Source organism: Diabrotica undecimpunctata, chromosome 1 (assembly GCF_040954645.1).
Source record: "Diabrotica undecimpunctata isolate CICGRU chromosome 1, icDiaUnde3, whole genome shotgun sequence".
Lineage (NCBI taxonomy): Eukaryota > Metazoa > Arthropoda > Insecta > Coleoptera > Chrysomelidae > Diabrotica > Diabrotica undecimpunctata.
The window spans coordinates 83,872,845-83,892,036 of NC_092803.1; the positions used below are offsets into that span (position 1 = coordinate 83,872,845).

General features: G+C 31.6%; 1 protein-coding gene across 4 annotated transcripts in view; it reads right to left on the bottom strand.

The window, feature by feature from the left end:
* Positions 1-17,181, bottom strand: part of LOC140450917 (prominin-like protein) — a 238,424-nt gene extending 221,243 nt beyond the window's left edge. For all 4 annotated transcript variants that reach the window (XM_072544616.1, XM_072544622.1, XM_072544601.1 and 1 more), the window contains exon 1: positions 16,930-17,181. The gene's annotated coding sequence lies outside the window, so the exon portion shown is untranslated. The remainder of the gene's footprint in view (positions 1-16,929) is intronic.
* Between the last annotated feature and the right edge of the window lie 2,011 nt (positions 17,182-19,192).

Sequence of the window (19,192 nt, forward strand, 5' to 3'; positions counted from 1 at the left end):
GTCTGATACTTTACCTACCTTAGGCAAGTATATGACTTTAACCTTTTGCCATATTTCCGGTACGACCCCCCATGCTAAACTGGCTTTGAGGAGCTTGCATAGGTGTGGTATCAATATTTCTAATCCCATACGCAACAGTATTGGATATATGCCATCTGTCCCTGGAGACTTATAGGGTCGAAACTTATTTATAGCCCATCTAATTCTGTTCGGTCTTGTGATTGCTGTCGCTATTTCCCAATCTGTAGACTTTGGCCTAGTGAGCCTTTGGTCTATGTTGGTTGGCCTATCTGCATCATCCAGAATTGTCGAGCCCGGAAAGTGCGTGTTTATCAGTTCTCTAAGACTTTCTTCTTTGGTGTCCGTAAATTTGCCATTAGCTTTCTTTAGGAAACCTACTTCTTTCGTAGTAGCACCATCCTTTACCAGGACTTTATGGATTCGAGAACATACCGGGATATCTGTAATCTCCTAGCAAAACTCTCTCCATGAATTCCTTTTAGCTTTCCGAATTTCTTTATTGTATAGCGTTAGCTTATACCTGTAGGCATTCCAATCTTGGTTACTTTTGACTGTATTATCTATCTATCTATCTACAAATATAGGTCAAATGTTTCTCTACAAATAATTTTGTCAATAAGTATATTCAATAAGTATATTCAATAAGTGTTATTTATCTCCAAGATTCTAAGAAGCTATAAAAAAAAATTTGATTCGGGCCCTTTTTGGAAAATTGTTTATAGTTTTTCTTTGTTTCGTTCATTCAATATTTCCGGTTTAGCTCTAGCAGCTATCATCTTCTAATTTTTCTTCTCTCCATTTTTTTTTTGTTTATGTAAGACTGTCGTAAGGGCCACCTCCACATCTGTTCCGACTCTGAGCAGCCTCGTTCATTTTGTGTACCTCAAATACTGTCCATCGTTTGTTGTGAACAACTCCGGCAGATGCTATTTGGCTAAAGTTATTAACTTTTTTTACTGGGTTTAATGTATTTTCTCTCATTAAAAAAGCTTCATGTTCACCATGCTCTTATCTCTCCCTTTCTTCTAGATTTACCTTTACTGTTCACTCTCTCCTAATCACCTCAACCGTCCCAGTGTCTCCTTTTTGCTTCAAAATCTATTTACATCTCCTAAACTTACACCACACACTTTGGCAATATCTCGGAGTCATTTTGTTATGTTCACTTAAAGTAAAAATCTTAGTTATCAATTTGGGAGTATTACCCATCTTCACAAAGAAACAGATAAAGCCTTGGTTCACTTTTTCAATTATTCCTGACCCAGGAACCATTTTTGGACGTTCACCGCGGGCATCACGTGTGCATATACACTACAATTCAATTCGACAACAAGCGGATTCCAATACTGTTAAAACAGCTTCGTTTTGATTTCGGTTGATGTAAGCGTTTCAAATGAAAGTACTATAACTAATAATTATATACTACAACTAATATATACAGAGTGGCCCAAAAGTCTGGAAACGGCCAATTATCTCGTAAATTGCTAGTCATAATTATACAAAATTTGAGGTACACCTATTTTGTGATACGTAGATTCCATATTTGCTATTTGCAATGTTGACAGATTTGCCATTTCTCTTATATTATTAGTAACTTTTGTTTTTCAAATTCATCCCCTGTATATTCAGTCATTATTGGAATCTCCTATTCAATACGAGTTCAACCATGTGTAACACTTATATTTTATGTAGTCTGGAAGGTCTTAAATACACAAAACAGTGCAAAATATGTAGATTTTAATAAATTTAAATATTTAAATGTAGAATGCTGTGATTTTAACATTTGTTCACCGTTTACATTATTAAGTAAAACTGACAGTAGTTGTGTTTCGAAAAGTTCTGCAAGATAAATTGCTTCTCTAAAATGGCTCTTAACGAAGAAGAACGAATTACTATTATTCTAATGATGAGAGCGTGCGGTGACAGAAAAAGATCTTATTGTGAAGTAGCCAACTTATTCTTCAGTCTTACGTGTATTACTTAAAAATAAATTTAAACCATACAAAATTAACTTGTTGCAAGAATTAAGTGAAGATGACTTCGATCGTAGATTAGAGTTTACTGAGGTAATGAAGGATAAAATTTAAAATGATGAAAATTTCGTTAACAGAATATGTTTTTCCGATGAAGCAGCCTTTACACTGCGTGGAAGTGTAAATCGACACAATTTAAGGTACTTAAGTGTCGTAAATCAACACTGGATGCGTGAAAACCATACTCAAAGACCACAAAAATTAAATGTTATGGTCAGGTCTAGTAGGTACTCAGTTAATTGGGCCATTTTTTATCGAAGGAAATTTAACGTCAGATAGTTACAAAATGTTACTTCTACCTACACTGAAAAACTTGTTTGGGGTCAATTTTAATCAGATATGGTTTCAACAAGATGGAGCTCCAGCTCATTTTGGTGTAAATATGAATCTCGAATAATTTCTAGATAATCATGCAGAAATGTGGTAGACGCATTCTACCATCGATTAGGGTACTGTCAACTCACAAATGGAGCACATTTTGAAAACTTGATAAGGTAACCATTATGTTAAAAAATGTTGTAATCTATCAATTGTTGCATTTTAATGTAGTGGAAAATAGTTATTATTAAAAAATTTATTGAGACAATTAGGCGTTGCCAGACTTCTGTTTTATGTATTTAAGACCTTCCAGACTACATAAAATCATAAGTTTTACATATGGTTGAACTCGTATTGAATAGGAGATTTCAATAATGACTGAATATACAGGTTGATAAATTTGAAAAACCAAAGTTACTAATAATATAAGAGAAACGGCAAATTTGGCAACATTGCAAATATCAAATATGGAATCTCCGTATCCCAAAATAGGTGTACCTCAAATTGTGTACAATTATGACCAGCAATTTACGACATAATTGGTCGTTTCCAGACTTTTGGGCCACTCTGTATAATGAGAGTAGTATGGTTCTGAAGTAGTAGTACCTATATGGAAATTAGCCACAACTTAAATAATACATTTATTTTGACGTTTCGATTTCAATTCGGAAATCGTTATAGAAGTGGAAATCTAAACATCCACGTAGGTAAACTTATTAAAGCGTAATTTATTTCCATGAAATATAGTAAGTAGATTAATCAGGGTAGCTTACATATCGCAAATTAAGCAAAAAGATATAGAAAAAAATATAACTATTTATTTTATTCAGGGTGCAAAGATAAAACAGAAAGATTTATAAAATATAAATGGTATCTAAAAAGCATTAACGGATCCTAAAAACAAACTTATCTATTATAAATGTATCTATTCGACCAGAAATATCAACATAATTGTACAAAGAGTAGAGAGTCACAAAAGTGACTCAATTCCAATTATGTACTTGTTTATAAAACAGAATTGTTAAGTGTAGCGTGAAAACCACTAAACAACTGCTTAGTCATATTATCTATTGCGGTTTTTGTAGTAATAAGTAAATAATAATAAGTAAAGTTTTATTTAAATACCGTAAGCACTCGAATTTAGTACATATATCCTTTTTTAAAAGATTTTCAGAGGGTTAAAAAAGTAATAAACACATTTGAAAATATAATAAGATAATCACACATTGAAATATAAGAAAAATTGTGCCCGGCATCAGCAGTGATTCAGAAAGTAAGTCGTAAAATGCAAAGATAGATAGATAGACTACAAGCCCATGGAACATTTTTAAGAGGTCATTTGACCCAGCATGAAACACATAAATCAATATGTAATAATGTATGTTTCAACTGTAGTGGCGTAGTGGCGGTGGCGTTCCAAAAAATACTTATGATTTAAATCAAATTGTTAAAGATGAGTAGACACAATTTATTAAACAATGATATTAGATTATATTTTTGGCAATATTGTACTACATTTTAATACATATTATTATAATATATCATATATATATATATATATATATATATATATATATATATATATATATATATATATATATATATATATATATATACCATCCGGTCCATATGTATGGAATAAATTCATTTTTGGCGCGTTATTATGTACTATCTGAAAAAAACCTGAAACAGGTCGATTTTTATTCTTAAATTGACAATTTATACAGTATGAAAATATTATTCCCTTCTAGCACCACCTTTGAATTATAAGCACCCCCTCGAAAATTTTAAATAACAAAGGGGGTCATGTGGCACCTTGTTGGAAAGAGATTTTAGTCCTCTGTTCAGAAATATAAAGTTTTTTTTAAGTTTGGTGGAATCATTACTAAGAAAAATGATTTTTAAGATGTAAAATTTTGATAATGTCTATTACAAAACTTTAGGTTGAATGAAGATAATAATGTCACATAATATTTAGAATGTATTTTTCAATGCAATTTTCAATTAAATTAAATGTTCAAAATGACCGACCATTCACTTCTTGACAATAGCCGAATTATTTTGTTAATTTCTTCCGTTATCCTAACTTTTAAATCAGCAATACTGTTTGGTGTATTAAAATATACTTTAGATTTTAAATAACCCCATAAGAAGTAATCGAGAGGAGTCAAATCTGAGATCTAGCCGGTCATTCGATCGTTCCACGTCTTCCAATCCACCTATTGGGAAAAACCTCGTTTAAATAATTTCTAACTATACGTGCAAAATGCGGACGAGCTCTGTCTTGTTGGTAGTAAATAGATCGATCTATCTCATTTGTATGATTGACATCAGGAAAAAATCTTCGTAATGTAGGCACTAAAAAGTTAATCAAAAAATCTAGATAAACCTCACCATCAACTGTGCCCTCAAAAAAATAAAGACCAATAATTTTATTGATAATGATACCAGCCCAAATGTTAATTTGTTTTAGAATATTGCGTGAGTCTCACACACCAAGTGAGGATTTTCTCTGAGTTTGTTAACCGTTCCGTTTAAATGAAACGTCGCTTCATCAGAAAAAACTATTTTTACGTCTTCTAACTTAAAATAAACGTTTTGTTTTGCAACTTCATTTTTTATTTGCGCCCAAACCATTTCTATAGGGTTCAAGTCTGGATGATATGGCGGAGGTTTTAAAGAAACATGTCCACATTCTTGCAGCACTAGTCAAATTGCGGTTTTAACATTGACGATACAAATAGTATTTGTAATAAATTTTTTTCTGTCGACCAAGATATCATATCCATTTTTTTTAGAATTACTGGTGGGTGCTTTATTAATTTGTACATTATGATATGACGCATTATTAGTAACAACAACAGATCCAACAGGCAAATTGGGGATTTACTATTCTTTCATCCATTTTTCATAATTTTCTGAATTTGTATCATCATGATAATCTCCTGTCTTTGTTCCTGACTTAAAAATCAAAATGGCATTCTGTATGAAACCCTTCTCCCCACCACCATGTACGATAACCAACCTACTTCCTTTTGAAATGTTTTTGAACAATCCTTTGCCACTGTTATCTGTGCAACTATTTGGCGTAATGTGTCCTGCATGTACATAGGTTTCATCAACATATACAGTTGACTTACCTTCGCTTCTGTAATATTTAATTTTGTTCAAATATTTAATGCGTAGAGCACGAATATCATTCCGTTTAATTAATAAACGTCGATTACTTTTCGTTTTCTTCCATTTAAATCCCAAATCTTTCACAATTCTGTAGAGAGAACTCACACTTCCAGTCCATTCGTATGATACACGACAATGTTCAGTCTCATGAAAACGATGAATGGTATTTCTAATGAACTGTTGGTCATACTCCCTCAAGTCTGTCACGGTTGCTTTCCTTTTAGCAAGTGTTGTAGCTGGAAATTTTAGTGTATTATTTGACTCTGCGTTTGTTAACATACTCGCTTGTTGAATGTTCCTTTCTACTGTACGTAAAGATACTCCAGTAGCTTCACTCACACGTTGTTTAAGGTTGGTTCGATTATCTTCACGAAATAGTATTTGCATATATTTAAATACATTGTAAACTATTCCTTTGGATTCTGGTGTCAATCTGATCTGTTTACTCGTACTACAATTAACCATCTCCATTCTACAAAATAGTTCTAATACGCGCGTGGTAGCACCTTTCTTATTGAGACTCGACAACATAAGGAGACTAAGGTACGAACTCGTTTGAAATCCAGTGACTAGACATTCTCGGAAATAATTCTTCTCAGTTCTTTGTATGTCCTTAACGAGTCGTGAAGGAGTCATTAATAATGACTTTATAATTACGGTTTTAAGATTACTGATACTAAATTAGAAACTAACTTTTACCAAACTTAGAGTATTGTTACGATAGATAATGACGCATCATATGACTCAAAACTGTAAACATATTTATTACTAATATCTTTTCTATTCAAGTATTTTCTAGATCATACAACAGCCGGCAGAAACCGCTATAAAAAAACCAGTATGGCGTGACCTTCCAGTCTTTTCGCCAAGGGTCAGGAGGGTAGATGAGTTTCTAGACGTATGGGTCTCCCTCCGATATAAAAGATACCTGCTTTGGATGGAAGGTCATCGATTCTTCTCCGTAATTCTCGATAACGGTTATTTATATATATATATATATATATATATATATATATATATATATATATATATATGAGACATTTTATTTAGAGGGACAGTTAGTTTTTGAACATCGCGTCGAGTTTTAAAATGTAACGCACGTATTATAATAAATATAAATAAATTATATAATTATTAGTGTAAAATAAATTAGTAATAAAGACTTTAATAAATTTGTAAGTGTTAAATAATAAATAAAAAAATAAATTAGTATAATAAAAACAGTTCAGTATCAATTATTAAAGATGGTATTATAACAAACAAAAAGTTTGGTATCTATAAAACAATCTGTGTACAATCAAACTCCATTTATTATTTAAGTGAGTAATAATTTTTAGTGCGATTTCAAATAATTTAATTTGTTTAATATAGCAACGCCCCTGCATGGGTCTGATCATAGATATTCTATTGTCTGCGCGATTAACTATTTCGTGGAAGGGCTCGCCACTCTATTTGAAATAAGCTGTAACAACTTTAGAAACTATGCCGTCAATTTTTATCGATACAGATGGCTACACAGGTATGGTAAACCTACCACTCAAGGGTCAAGGGGGGGGGGGGTTATTTTGGTCAAACATTTTTGTACGGCATTTATAACTTAGGTAGGTTTTACAAAAATAATAATGACCTGCGACCCAATGTCGTACAAAAATATTGGTACTTACCAGCAGCAGGGACAATCTTTGATTTTCGAAAAATGTTGACCCTATTTTCGGTAATTTGATACAGTATGGCCACTCATACACATAGTTTCGGATCAATATTTAGATTACTTTTTTTGCAGTGCCGTACATATCGTATGGTACAGGGATGAGAAATCTAGTGCGCAACCCTTGATTTTAATCCCCATTCGTTGAGGTCATTGAAAAATGTACAAATGGATTAAAATAGTATTTTTGGGAATTATTTCTGAATCTGTATTTGGGAATAAAATTGTTGTTTTTTCGGTAAGATAGTTATTTCTTATATAACTATGAAACTAATTCACAGCCGGTTATAATAAATGGTACAAATTAAACATAAAAAAAAAACAAATAAAAAATTTGAATTGAACATATTTTTAAAGTACCATGTGGTTTATGGTATGTTATATGTATTTTAAATACTTGTGGATGTTATTAGTTATTTAAAAGTAGACAAATGAAAAAAAACATTGCCATACTTTTTTAACTGATGTGATTTTGCACAGCTGATATAGTCTATTGAAATGTTACATTTTTTTAGGACTTATGCGTATTTCGTAGTGGACTTAATTTTATTCTTTTGGGGTGTTGGAAAAGTAAGTATAAGCTTAAGTTAAAGTTTAAGGGGTTACCAACCTTGTCCTGTGGCTACCATCTTGGAAAAACGGGTGCTAAGGGTTTTCGCGCCGTATTACTATTTATCATAAAATGGAAAATAAATACGTTATAAACAAAATAAACTAAAAATTTTGGAACAAATTCTCTTTTGGGCCTTACAACTTTTTTTGTCGTAATTTTACAAAAAAATGACATCAAAGAAGTATTATAGAGGGTTTTTTAAAGAATAATTTTCACTACAGATTTGTTTAATTTCGTTAATTTTTCTGAATTTCACAGTGCTCCGTGCTCAGTTGACCGGGTTCTTGAATACTCGCCATCTTGGAATAAGGTTTGCAAAGGATTTTCGCGCTGTATCTAGTAAACTCGCAACCCAACTGAAAATTTTTACATTATTTGTAGCAAATTAAATTGTCTACAACTTTATCCCTATTACTTTTTATGAAAATTGAAAATAAAGAAATTGTTAAAAAAAATACTTAACCTAAAAATTTTTGAACAAATTTTCTTTTGGGCCTTATAACTTTTTTTAATCATTTTACAATAAAACATCAGAGAAATACTATATATATATATATATATATATATAAATATATATATATATATATATATATATATATTATTAGTCGTAAGAATACGATAAAAACAAACCATTAGACTTAGTTTTCTATATTTTTTATACATATCATTTTAAATGAATTTAACATTTTCTTAACATTATATCTATGTTATTATTAATTTATTACCGACCCTTTCCGCCATCACAAAACTTATTATAATTAAAGATAAATTTCTTGGTAATCAAAAGAACAAAACAAAAATAGACCTTGTCAAAACTGCCCTTCAATTTAAGGCCCTTGGCAACCTGAAAAATAATAATTTTCATATGAGTTTTCCAACTTTGAAAGTACATATTGTCGCTTTTTTGAGATTTTAAATTGTTTATAACTTGAAAATTATCAACTTCAGAGAAATACGTATAAGAGTAGAAAAGGCAAGAGCATCGTTCATTAGCATGAAGCAAATTTTCACCTCTAAAAGCCTCACCCTACCTCTCAAAATTCGACTTCTGAAATGTTATGTATTCCCGGTTTTGTTATATGGAATGGAGGCGTGGACAATGACCGCAACATTGATGAAAAAAGTAGAGGCCTTCGAAATGTGGGCTTACCGACGTATATTACGTATATCCTGGACTGAGCACGTGACCAACGAAGAGGTACTGCGCCGGATAGGTAAAGAGAGAGAGGTAGGAATAAGTATAAAGAAAAGAAAGTTGGAATACTTGGGTCACGTTATGAGACATAATAAATATAGAGTACTACAACTGATCATTCAAGGGAAAATAGACAGCAGAAGGGGTCCAGGGAGGAGAAGACACTCGTGGCTCCAAAACTTGCGGCAATGGTTCGGATTGTCATCTGCTGAACTATTCAGATCTGCCGTAAACAAAGTCAGAATAGCCATGTTGATTGCCAACGTTCGGAACGGACAAGGCACATGAAGAAGAAGAAGAGAAAAATTACAAGAGTCTTTTTTTGGTTAATTAAAATGACTCAAGAAATCTAAAAAAAATGTTTCTCGGTGCCAAAACCAGTTATTTTTGAAATTTGTTTAAAAAATTGTTTCAACAATTTCTTACCAAAAATTTTGCCGGCACCCTTCTGATTTGTTTAAAGGGGACGTTTTTGAATAGGAATCCGTAAAGAAACCAAATCAGAAACAATTTTCCTACGTAATTACTATTTCAATGGGAATAAGCCACAATTGAAGTTTAAAATAAGTTTATTGATGTTTCAATTTCCACTTCGGAAATCAAGTTCTAGATTTCCGAAGTGAAAATTGAAACGTCAATAAACTTCAATTGTAGCTTATTCCCATTAAAATAGTAATTACTTTAAGATGCCACAAGAAAATAGCTACAGAACAATATTTTTCCTACGGGAGCGGCCTCACAACCTGGACTCTATAATACTTTTAAAGCCATTTATTTAGAGCCATTTTTTTGTACGGCATTTTGTTTTTGTTGATAATTGATGTCAATATTAACAAAATATACCAATGCCGTATAGAAATTTTTGATCGTAATATCCCACTTATCAGAGGGAAATTAATTTTCCTCTCATAAACACTTGTACCGTTACCAACATATGTTAAGGTAAAATACTCGAAAAATGTGTTATTTAGTTAGTACCTATGAATTATTAATATTTCATTTAACTTTAGTATTGTATTTTGTCCTATAAATGGATTCTGTTGGACAATAAACGCTATTATTATGATTATTATTATTATGTACCGTGAAAAATGTACGGCATGTCCAAAAATGTTATTATTTTATGCAACTAAATTTAAATCGGTTAGTTTCATATTGGCTCAAATTACCTCATTTGTACTACTTAAAAATCAAGGTTTGCGTTCTAGAATTCTCACCCCTGTGCCAGCCGATATGTACGGCACAGCAAAAAAAATAATCTAAATAACGATCCGAAACTATGTGTATGAATGCCGTACTGTATCAAATTACCGAAAATGGGGTCAAAACTTTATGAAGAAAATCAAAGATTGTCCATGCTGCTGGTACCAATATTTTTGTACGACATTAGGTCGCAGGTCATTATTTTTGTATTACCTATCTAAGTTATAAACGCCGTACAAAAATGTTTGACCAAAATACTCCAACCTCTTGGAGTGGTAAGTTTACCTTACTATAGTAGCCACCCTACACATAAAAATTGACGGCATAGTTTCTAAAGTTGTTATTACATATTGTAGTATTGATTTACATATGATACATGTCCCATGGGTTTGTAGTCTATATAGGATGATGCATTGCTTTCCTTTGAAATTAGTGTAGGACAGAGAGACAGTGGAATGCATAAAAACAAACGATAATACAGATTTTAGAAATGTACAATAGCAAAAATTTAAATATTGTATATAAAGTTCTCAAATAAACAGTTAACACACTCATTTCATTTTTTGAAATGGGGACATCTAAAATAAATATATCTGTCGGAATACGTCGGAATTTTTGAAAACCAATATATTTGAACATTCACGATTGCCAATAGCTCTTTTTTGACCAAATCTATCTCTTTCTCCGAAAATCACTAAATTATTTGTGCTTTTCTCTAAGCAGGTGTAGATCATTTTGCAGATCTTTTTGAATGATATTATGATTTCAAAAATGGTGACTACTTTTCAATAAATAATTATTTAGCAAGTATAAATTGGGAGGGACTGTTTCTTAATGGTACAGTTGATAGTATGGTGGTCATTTTTTATGATATAATTTACTCACTGATAGAACACTTTGTTCCACTAAAGAAATATAAAACCTCTACCTTTCCCTCTTGGTTCTCGTCAGAGCTGCGTAATCTAATTATATGTAAAAAACAGGCCCACAAACAATTTAAAATTAGTGGTAGGCAAGATGATTATGACCGTTTTGTGGCTTTAAGAAACCAGTGTGAAATTTTAAGAGCAGACTGTCAGAAACAGTATTTAGATGGGATACAAAATAACATTTCTGATAATCCAAAATATTTTTGGTCTTATATTAAAAGCAAAAGAAATGGGTATAATATACCATCCAGAATGGTCTATAATGATAGGGTTAGCTTAAATATCAAGGACTCTGCCAATATGTTCGCAGAATATTTCTCATCTGTCTACTCAGATGAACAAAAAGATACTTTACCTTTTTTTAATTTTGACAGTTCGATTTGTTTGAGTTCTATAATACTTACAGCAACTGAGGTCTATGATACTATTGCAAATTGTAAAAACCGATTATGTGCAGGGCCGGATGGAATCCCAGCCTATTTTCTGAAAAAATGTATATGTGTACTTACAAAACCAATTTTGTTTATTTTTAACAGATCACTTGGTACTGGTAGCTTTCCCAGTCTCTGGAAGAAAAGTTTTTTAAAGCCGATTTTTAAATCGGGTGCAAGGAATGATATATCAAACTATCGAGCTGTCTGTAATCAGTCAGAGCTGCCCAAGTTGCTTGATTGTTTGGTTAGTAAGAAACTGACATGGAGTTTTAGAAGCATTTTTAATCCTGAACAATTTGGCTTTATGAGAGGGAGGTCAACAGATGCCAACCTAGTTTTGTATGTGAATCATATATACAACAGCTTTGAAGAGGGAGTCCAGGTTGACTCAATCTATACTGACTTTTCCAAAGCATTTGATCGGGTAAACCATGGGGTTCTCTTACAAAAACTAAGAGCTTTGGGTATTTTGGATCCCCTTCTTCAGTGGATTACAGAATTTGTTAGTGGCCGTACGCAGGCAGTTAACTTGGGAAGTGACACTTCAATTGAAATAACAGTTCCATCGGGCGTGCCACAAGGCTCCCATTGTGGCCCTGTTTTGTTTTGTTTGTTTCTGGTTGATTTAGTACAACAAATCAAAAATTGTAGTGTTCTTATGTTTGCTGACGATGTAAAACTGTTTAGAAAAATTCAATCCTGGAATGATGCTGCTATATTACAGGAAGATCTTAAATCGTTTTATGATTGGTGCACTTTAAACAAAATGTCACTCAATATAAACAAATGTCATAAAATGACATTCTCAAGGCAAAGAAATCCAATTGAATTTGTTTACTACATAAATAACTTGCCATTAGCCTCGAAAAATGAAGTATTAGATTTGGGAATCTGGTTAGACACCAAACTGTCATTCTCAAGCCACATCAACCAAGTAACAAATAGAGCGATGAAAGTGCTGGGATTTATCCAACGCACATCAGTGGACCTGTCTTTGTTTACATTTAGAAAACTTTATTGTGGTCTCGTTAGACCCATTCTGGAGTTTGGATCAGTTGTATGGTCCCCATCATACCACTGTTACATTCAACAGATTGAAAGAGTCCAGAATAAATTTCTGAGGGTAGCAGCCTATAAGAGTGGATACAGGAGAGAGGAATACAACTATCAGTGGGTAAGAGATAGTCTTAACTTACCAACACTTGAGTCAAGGAGGACATTGTTAGATTTATGTTTCTTACACAAAGTTATCAATGCTTTTATAGATTGTCCTCAACTCTTATCGCTTGTTAGTCTTAAAGTTCCTAGTAGAAGCAACAGACAATCAGAAATCTTTTCAGTGCCATTTCACCACACTAATTATGGTATCAATGAACCAACTACACGATTGGTCCGGAGTGCTAATAGCCTACCAAGACAAATGGATATTTTTGACTCCAAAATTAGTTTGTTTAAAAAACAACTAAAAAGTATCTTACAATAAGTTTGTTGTACATCTGTATTATTCTTATATGTTTGTATTATTCTGAGGTGTTTGTTATTTTAATAATTTATTGTTGTTAAGGTGTAACTTTGTAAAACTTGTGATTGTTATTTTAATAATTTATTGATTGTAAGATGTAACTTTGTAAAAATTGTAAGTAAATGGATGCCGTATATAAATAAATAAATAAATAAATAAATAGATATGCAGCATTATCCAAAAAGAATGATGCAATCTGCAATTAGCTCTATTAATTTTTCAAAGTATTCCTCAAAAACATCTACATTCAACATGGTGTTAATTAAATGAATTTTTAGTAAACCATCATTAAAAAATCCATCTGTTCTACTGATATGAATAATAATCAGTCATTTTCCTTTACCAAATACAACGTTTATGTCTGTAAATCATCTTAAATTTGATCTGGTTGTTGATTGCCAGAAAGTTACATTTTTATTCTGTCATATATTTTCAAATGTATATCCCTCATTTAGCCACATTTCATCCAAATATGTAGTAGAATTTCTTATTTGATTGCAAAAATCTCTTATTGTCGTAAGTAATTTTGCCTATAACATAATTTTCCTAAGAATTTCCATAATTCCTGTAGAATTGCCCAAAGCCTATCTTTTCTTATTTTAGCAATAATACTACTTTCATTGTCGGAATTTAGTTGTTTACTTTTTTTCTTATCGCTTTTCATTTTCATTAATAGATTTGCTTATATTATTAATAACTTATATATATAATAGTATTCTTGAGGATGGTTTTGGTTGCTTCATGGTTCTACTTTTTTCACATGTAACATTTTACAAATTAATAAGTAATCGGCTTTTCAATTCCGGTCATTTCTAAACATACAGTAGAATCTCACTAATTCGGCACCGGATGTTCACCAGATAGCGCCGGGTTAGTGGAATGTTCGTATTACTGGATTATATAGAAAAATTCATAAGTATTTCATAAAGGGAAAAGTACAACGTATACTGTATTTGTGTTCATTTTTTTTAACCGTAACATATCTCACATTTAACTAATTGCATAATTATGAGAAGGTCATGTGGTCAATAAACCCAGCCCATTAGAAAGAGATGTAGGGACTGCTTTGCATCAGTTTTCTCTGTCACATTAGGGGAATGGGTGGGTATTGCAACAATCAGTCTATCTTGTATTATATGTCTATGGTTGGCATACTTGGCCTCAGTCTTGTAGGCAACAGCATTTTCAGTGTGTATATGTTCATGTAAGGTTTATTGTAGTTGTGTTTGTGTAATGTAAGTTGTGTAACATAGATTTGTGTTTTTTGTATAAATTGTAGATGATATTTCTCAGACTTTCTATCACTCTGCTATTGTTGGTACATTCTTGTTATTGACTTTTTCTTTTAGTACTTATTGGCAACCGAAGCCTGCTACATTCTACTGATGGGTTTGTAACACATTTTTCTTCATTAAGTAGGATAAGAGTTACTTCCCTGACTTTTCTCTTTTTTATATCTGTTTCTTTCATGATTATTGATGCATTGTTCCATTGTACTCTGTGCTTGTTGTCCCATGTTTGCCTGTTTGTATGTTAGCAGGCATTTGTCAGAGTTTCTCGTCTTGATGTATATTTCATGCTAGTTTATCTTCAATGTATATCACATAGAAAATGTTGTATTCACAGGGTATTTTAAAGATTATTCACATGTTGCATTCATAGGGGATTTTAAAGATATTTTTAACTTCCTTGTGTGTTGCTGGGTTTGTTTTTGGATCAATAATTAAGGATTGATCCCATAAAACATAATATTTAAACTACAAATAGAACTTTATAGATCTTTGTTATTTACTAGGACACAAATTAGAAAAGTTTTTTCTAGTAGTAAGGACCCACTGTTTGGTAGTAATAATTACATAATTTCAAATAATGAATAATTAAATAAAGTTAAATATTATGTTTATAACAGTTACCAATTTGAGGGATTCTATCTTATAATATGGCGACTTGCATATTAGATGAGAATAATGGACAGTTGATTAGTTCATTCCCATAGTTATTCTTATTCATAGGTCATTCCACAGATTGTGTAACCAGTTTTGATAAGAATTATTTTACTTCTCTACTTTTATGCTGATATAGTCAATTTATTATTTATTTAGTAGTAGTAAATTAGCATATTTAGTATTTATAGTAACATTAGTACTATTAGGTTTGTTCCAACACGCAATTTTTGTACGGTCCGAAAACCGTCACGAAACTACTTGTACCGTTTTTAATGCGCATGTTCATCATTTGTATCGTCTGATGACGGTAATTTGTAAACTGATGTTGGAACGATTTTCTGACAACTGAAATAATTTGGTGACAATTTATTTTTCTATTTTATTTATTTAATTATTAATCAGTAGTTTGCACAAATTTAAAATAAAGACCAATCTTCCTAAATAATTCTGGTTTTTCACCCTAGGTTCGGCTAATAGCTCCAAATCATCCTCACTACTATAATAATCAGAAAAATCACTAATTCCTTCATCGTCAGTCATATTTATAAAGTTATAAATAACGAGAAACAAATTATATATAAATAAATCATAAGTCTATCATAAGCATGTGATAAAATCATTAACCTAACTTCTTTTTTCTGAACAAATTTAAAGAAGTAGAATAAAATCCTAGTGCGCAAGTCATCCCAACCAGTACATACATTTGCCAGATTACTGAAATTATCGTCACGAAACCGTCACTGGGTGATCATAATTTTTGTTGGAACGGTCGGAAGGACCGTGAGATGAACGATCATATTTTTGTTGGAACGTATTTTGTTTAGTGCGCAGGAGCGTAACCGTTACGTGACGGTTTTTTGTTGTGTTGGAACAAACCTATTAGTAGTGCAAAAATTGACAGTGATTTATTACTCTTTCTCACTCTTTTCCTCAATACCAAATAAAATTTAGTACCTACTTATTTGTCCTATCATTTTGATATTAAAAATATTGGTGGATTATGCAGAAAGAACAACAATAAAAATATGTTCATAAAAATGATTCAAAGAAGAGTTGCTAAAATATGTTTTTTTTATGTTTATGGTATGCAAACCAAAAAAAGGAGAATAATAAAGATATGTAAGTAACAGTGGTTGCAAAATTTACTCAGGTGAGAATAATAAATAAGGAAAAGATAATGGCACAACTATGTTAGAAGCATAGACACAAACATTCTTGAGATTCTTAAGGAATTAGCAAAGTAAATTTAGTTAAATAAATTATTCTAAAAGCTCAATATTTAATTTACAATACTTCTGATACATGAAGAAATATTCCACTTACAGTGGCATTGAATACAATAAAGTTAAAAAACTACAAGACACTTCAATCTACTTATTGTTTCTAATATATAGCATCTTAAGACATCCATTAAAGGATAATAAACAACAAAAACTATTTTACAGGCATAACATGATAGGAATTTGGAACGGAAAAAGCTTTTTCTTTCTTTCAAATTGTCTACCTTAGCTATAAATCTTTTGTGAGTCTACTTGTAAATGTTTAACTTTAAGAGCATTATAAAAATATTAAAGACCAGGTAAAGGTAAGTATATAGCATTATCGATTTTAATGCATCTGTTTAAAAAAAATGCATAAAAAGTGATCTCAAATCTGGTAAATGATGAACACCTACACATAATTCGAAAATAGAATAAAAATATTTATTTGCAATCTCTTAAGCAATCCTTTGAAATAACTGATTATTTTGTAAGACTCTAGAGACTATTTGATTGATTAACCTCTTTTCTAACATGTTACAGTTTGTAATAAAAAAAGGACACTCACTGTTGGGAGTAGAACCAATTTCCAAAATAATCCTGTATAAAAAACAACACTAGTGCACAATTCACTAAACAATCAGTTTAACAGAAATTCAATATTAAACAGGAGTTTTTTATTTGGAGTGAAATTTTGTTTGTTTTGAGAAACGAGCAGGGATACCGTACAACACCGTACTTATACTCTCAGTCTCAACCTCAACAAAACTAAACGTGAAGTGAAGTGTGATTTGAAGTCGTGAACTAAACGGTGACTAAACTCGAACTCGACTCGAACTCGTTACTCGACTCGGTAAACTTAAACGACGGTGGCGACGGTGCTGAAAGCTTAAACCACAGAATACTAATCACAACCAGAAGCGAAACGGAGGGCTTTTTCGCAATCCATATTTCTTTGCGCATGTGCGAAATCCGCCATGTTTTATGTAGTTTTGATGTCTTTTTTGTTTATGTATTGAGAAGTGTTTGGTGTTTGTTTTTTAATAGTTAGTATAATTAATTTAGTTAGTTATTTAGTTAGTTAGTTAATTTAATATATTTGTGAAATAAACTTATTGTGATGGCTGCACCAAAGGGAGGATTTTATTGTGTTGTTCGTGGGTGCCCATCGAAAACTGGTGAAGGAATTAGTCTCTTTTCAATACCGACTGATCGTAGCAGGTAAACAAATTAAATTTTAAATTCAAACGTATTACAAATGTTGTCTGAATGTTTATATTTTAGTTAAATACACTTTTTTTTAGAGCTGAATTATGGCTGAAAGCGGCCAATAGGTATGATCTGCTTTCCAAACATGTTAAATTGCATACAAATTATAAAATGTGCGAGAAACATTTCGAACCGGCGTACATGTACAAAGGAAACACAAGGAAGAGATTATTTCAACAAGCACATCCAACGATTTTCTCACATACTCTTCAGTATTCAAAACACACAGACGAACCATTAAAGAAAGTCATAAGGCTGGAAGGTAGATACTTTTTATTTATTCACAATTATAGTGCTTTATTATAAAAGTCATATAAAAATCAGTATCTACTTACAACTATATACAAAGTTGTTTGTTGTTTTTCATAATAGGTATAAAAAAGATCTGGAATTGTGAAATTTAATGATCTTTTATCAGCCTTATTAAGAACATATATCTTATGGTTACATACTGAGTAATATTTATGTTGTGGTTTTAGGTATAACAGAAATAGATATTGTGCAGCCAGTTGCCATTAAAAATCCAATTGATGATAACCATAGTATAACTGATACTTTGATGGAAGAGTTTCTGTTAACAGGTAATTTTATTTATTATTCCTACAACTGTATTATGCATTCAACTAATCACTAATAAGCATTAACATATCTACTTTGAACGTTTATATGTTATTTGGTTATTAAATATATTTTTATATTTCAGATGTTAATAGGCAGGAAGTGTCTAGCCCACCTAGGCCCCATACTCCAGAATGTTTCACAGCTGAAACACAAACCCCCTCCAAGTTGTCGGGAGGTACACCCAGGAAAAAGAAGCTAAGATTAAAAATAAAAAAATTGCGTGCAAGTGCAAAGAAAGCATATGCGTCTTCCAAACAGAAGGAAGACAATAAATCTTTAAAAAAATTTTTTCAAATGTGTGACAAATTTTTAAACAAATCCCTAGCACAAATAGTGAAAGCTCAAGCAATTTTAAAAACTAAATGTCCAAAAAGTAGAAGGTATTCTGATGAATATAAACAATTTGCATTAACACTATATTTTTTGGGCCCAAGAGCCTATGCTTTTATGGAAAGAATATTGTATTTGCCCTCAAAACGAAGTCTTCAAAAAATTACTGAAAATTTGGTCTGTAAACCTGGTTTGAATAATGACCAAATATTTGATGCCCTAAAGTTAAAAGTGAACACAATGTTAGATCAGGACAAGCGCTGTAGTATTTGTATTGATGAAATGTCTATTAAAAGTAATTTATTTTTTGATACAGGTCGTGATGAGATTGTTGGTCTATATGATATAGAAAATGGGAAAAAGGAATCAATAATTGCACAAAATGTACTTGTGATAATGGTTCGAGGCTTATATTCAAATTGGAAACAACAACTAGCATATTTCTTTGTAAACAGTACCTTTGAAGCAAATCATCTTCCTATTATAAAAGAATGTATTTCTAAACTATTTCAATCAGGTTTATATGTGAATTGTCTTGTTACTGATATGGGATCAAATTTTCTAAAATTGAGTAAATTACTGGGGATTTCTCCAGCTAACTCAGAATTTGA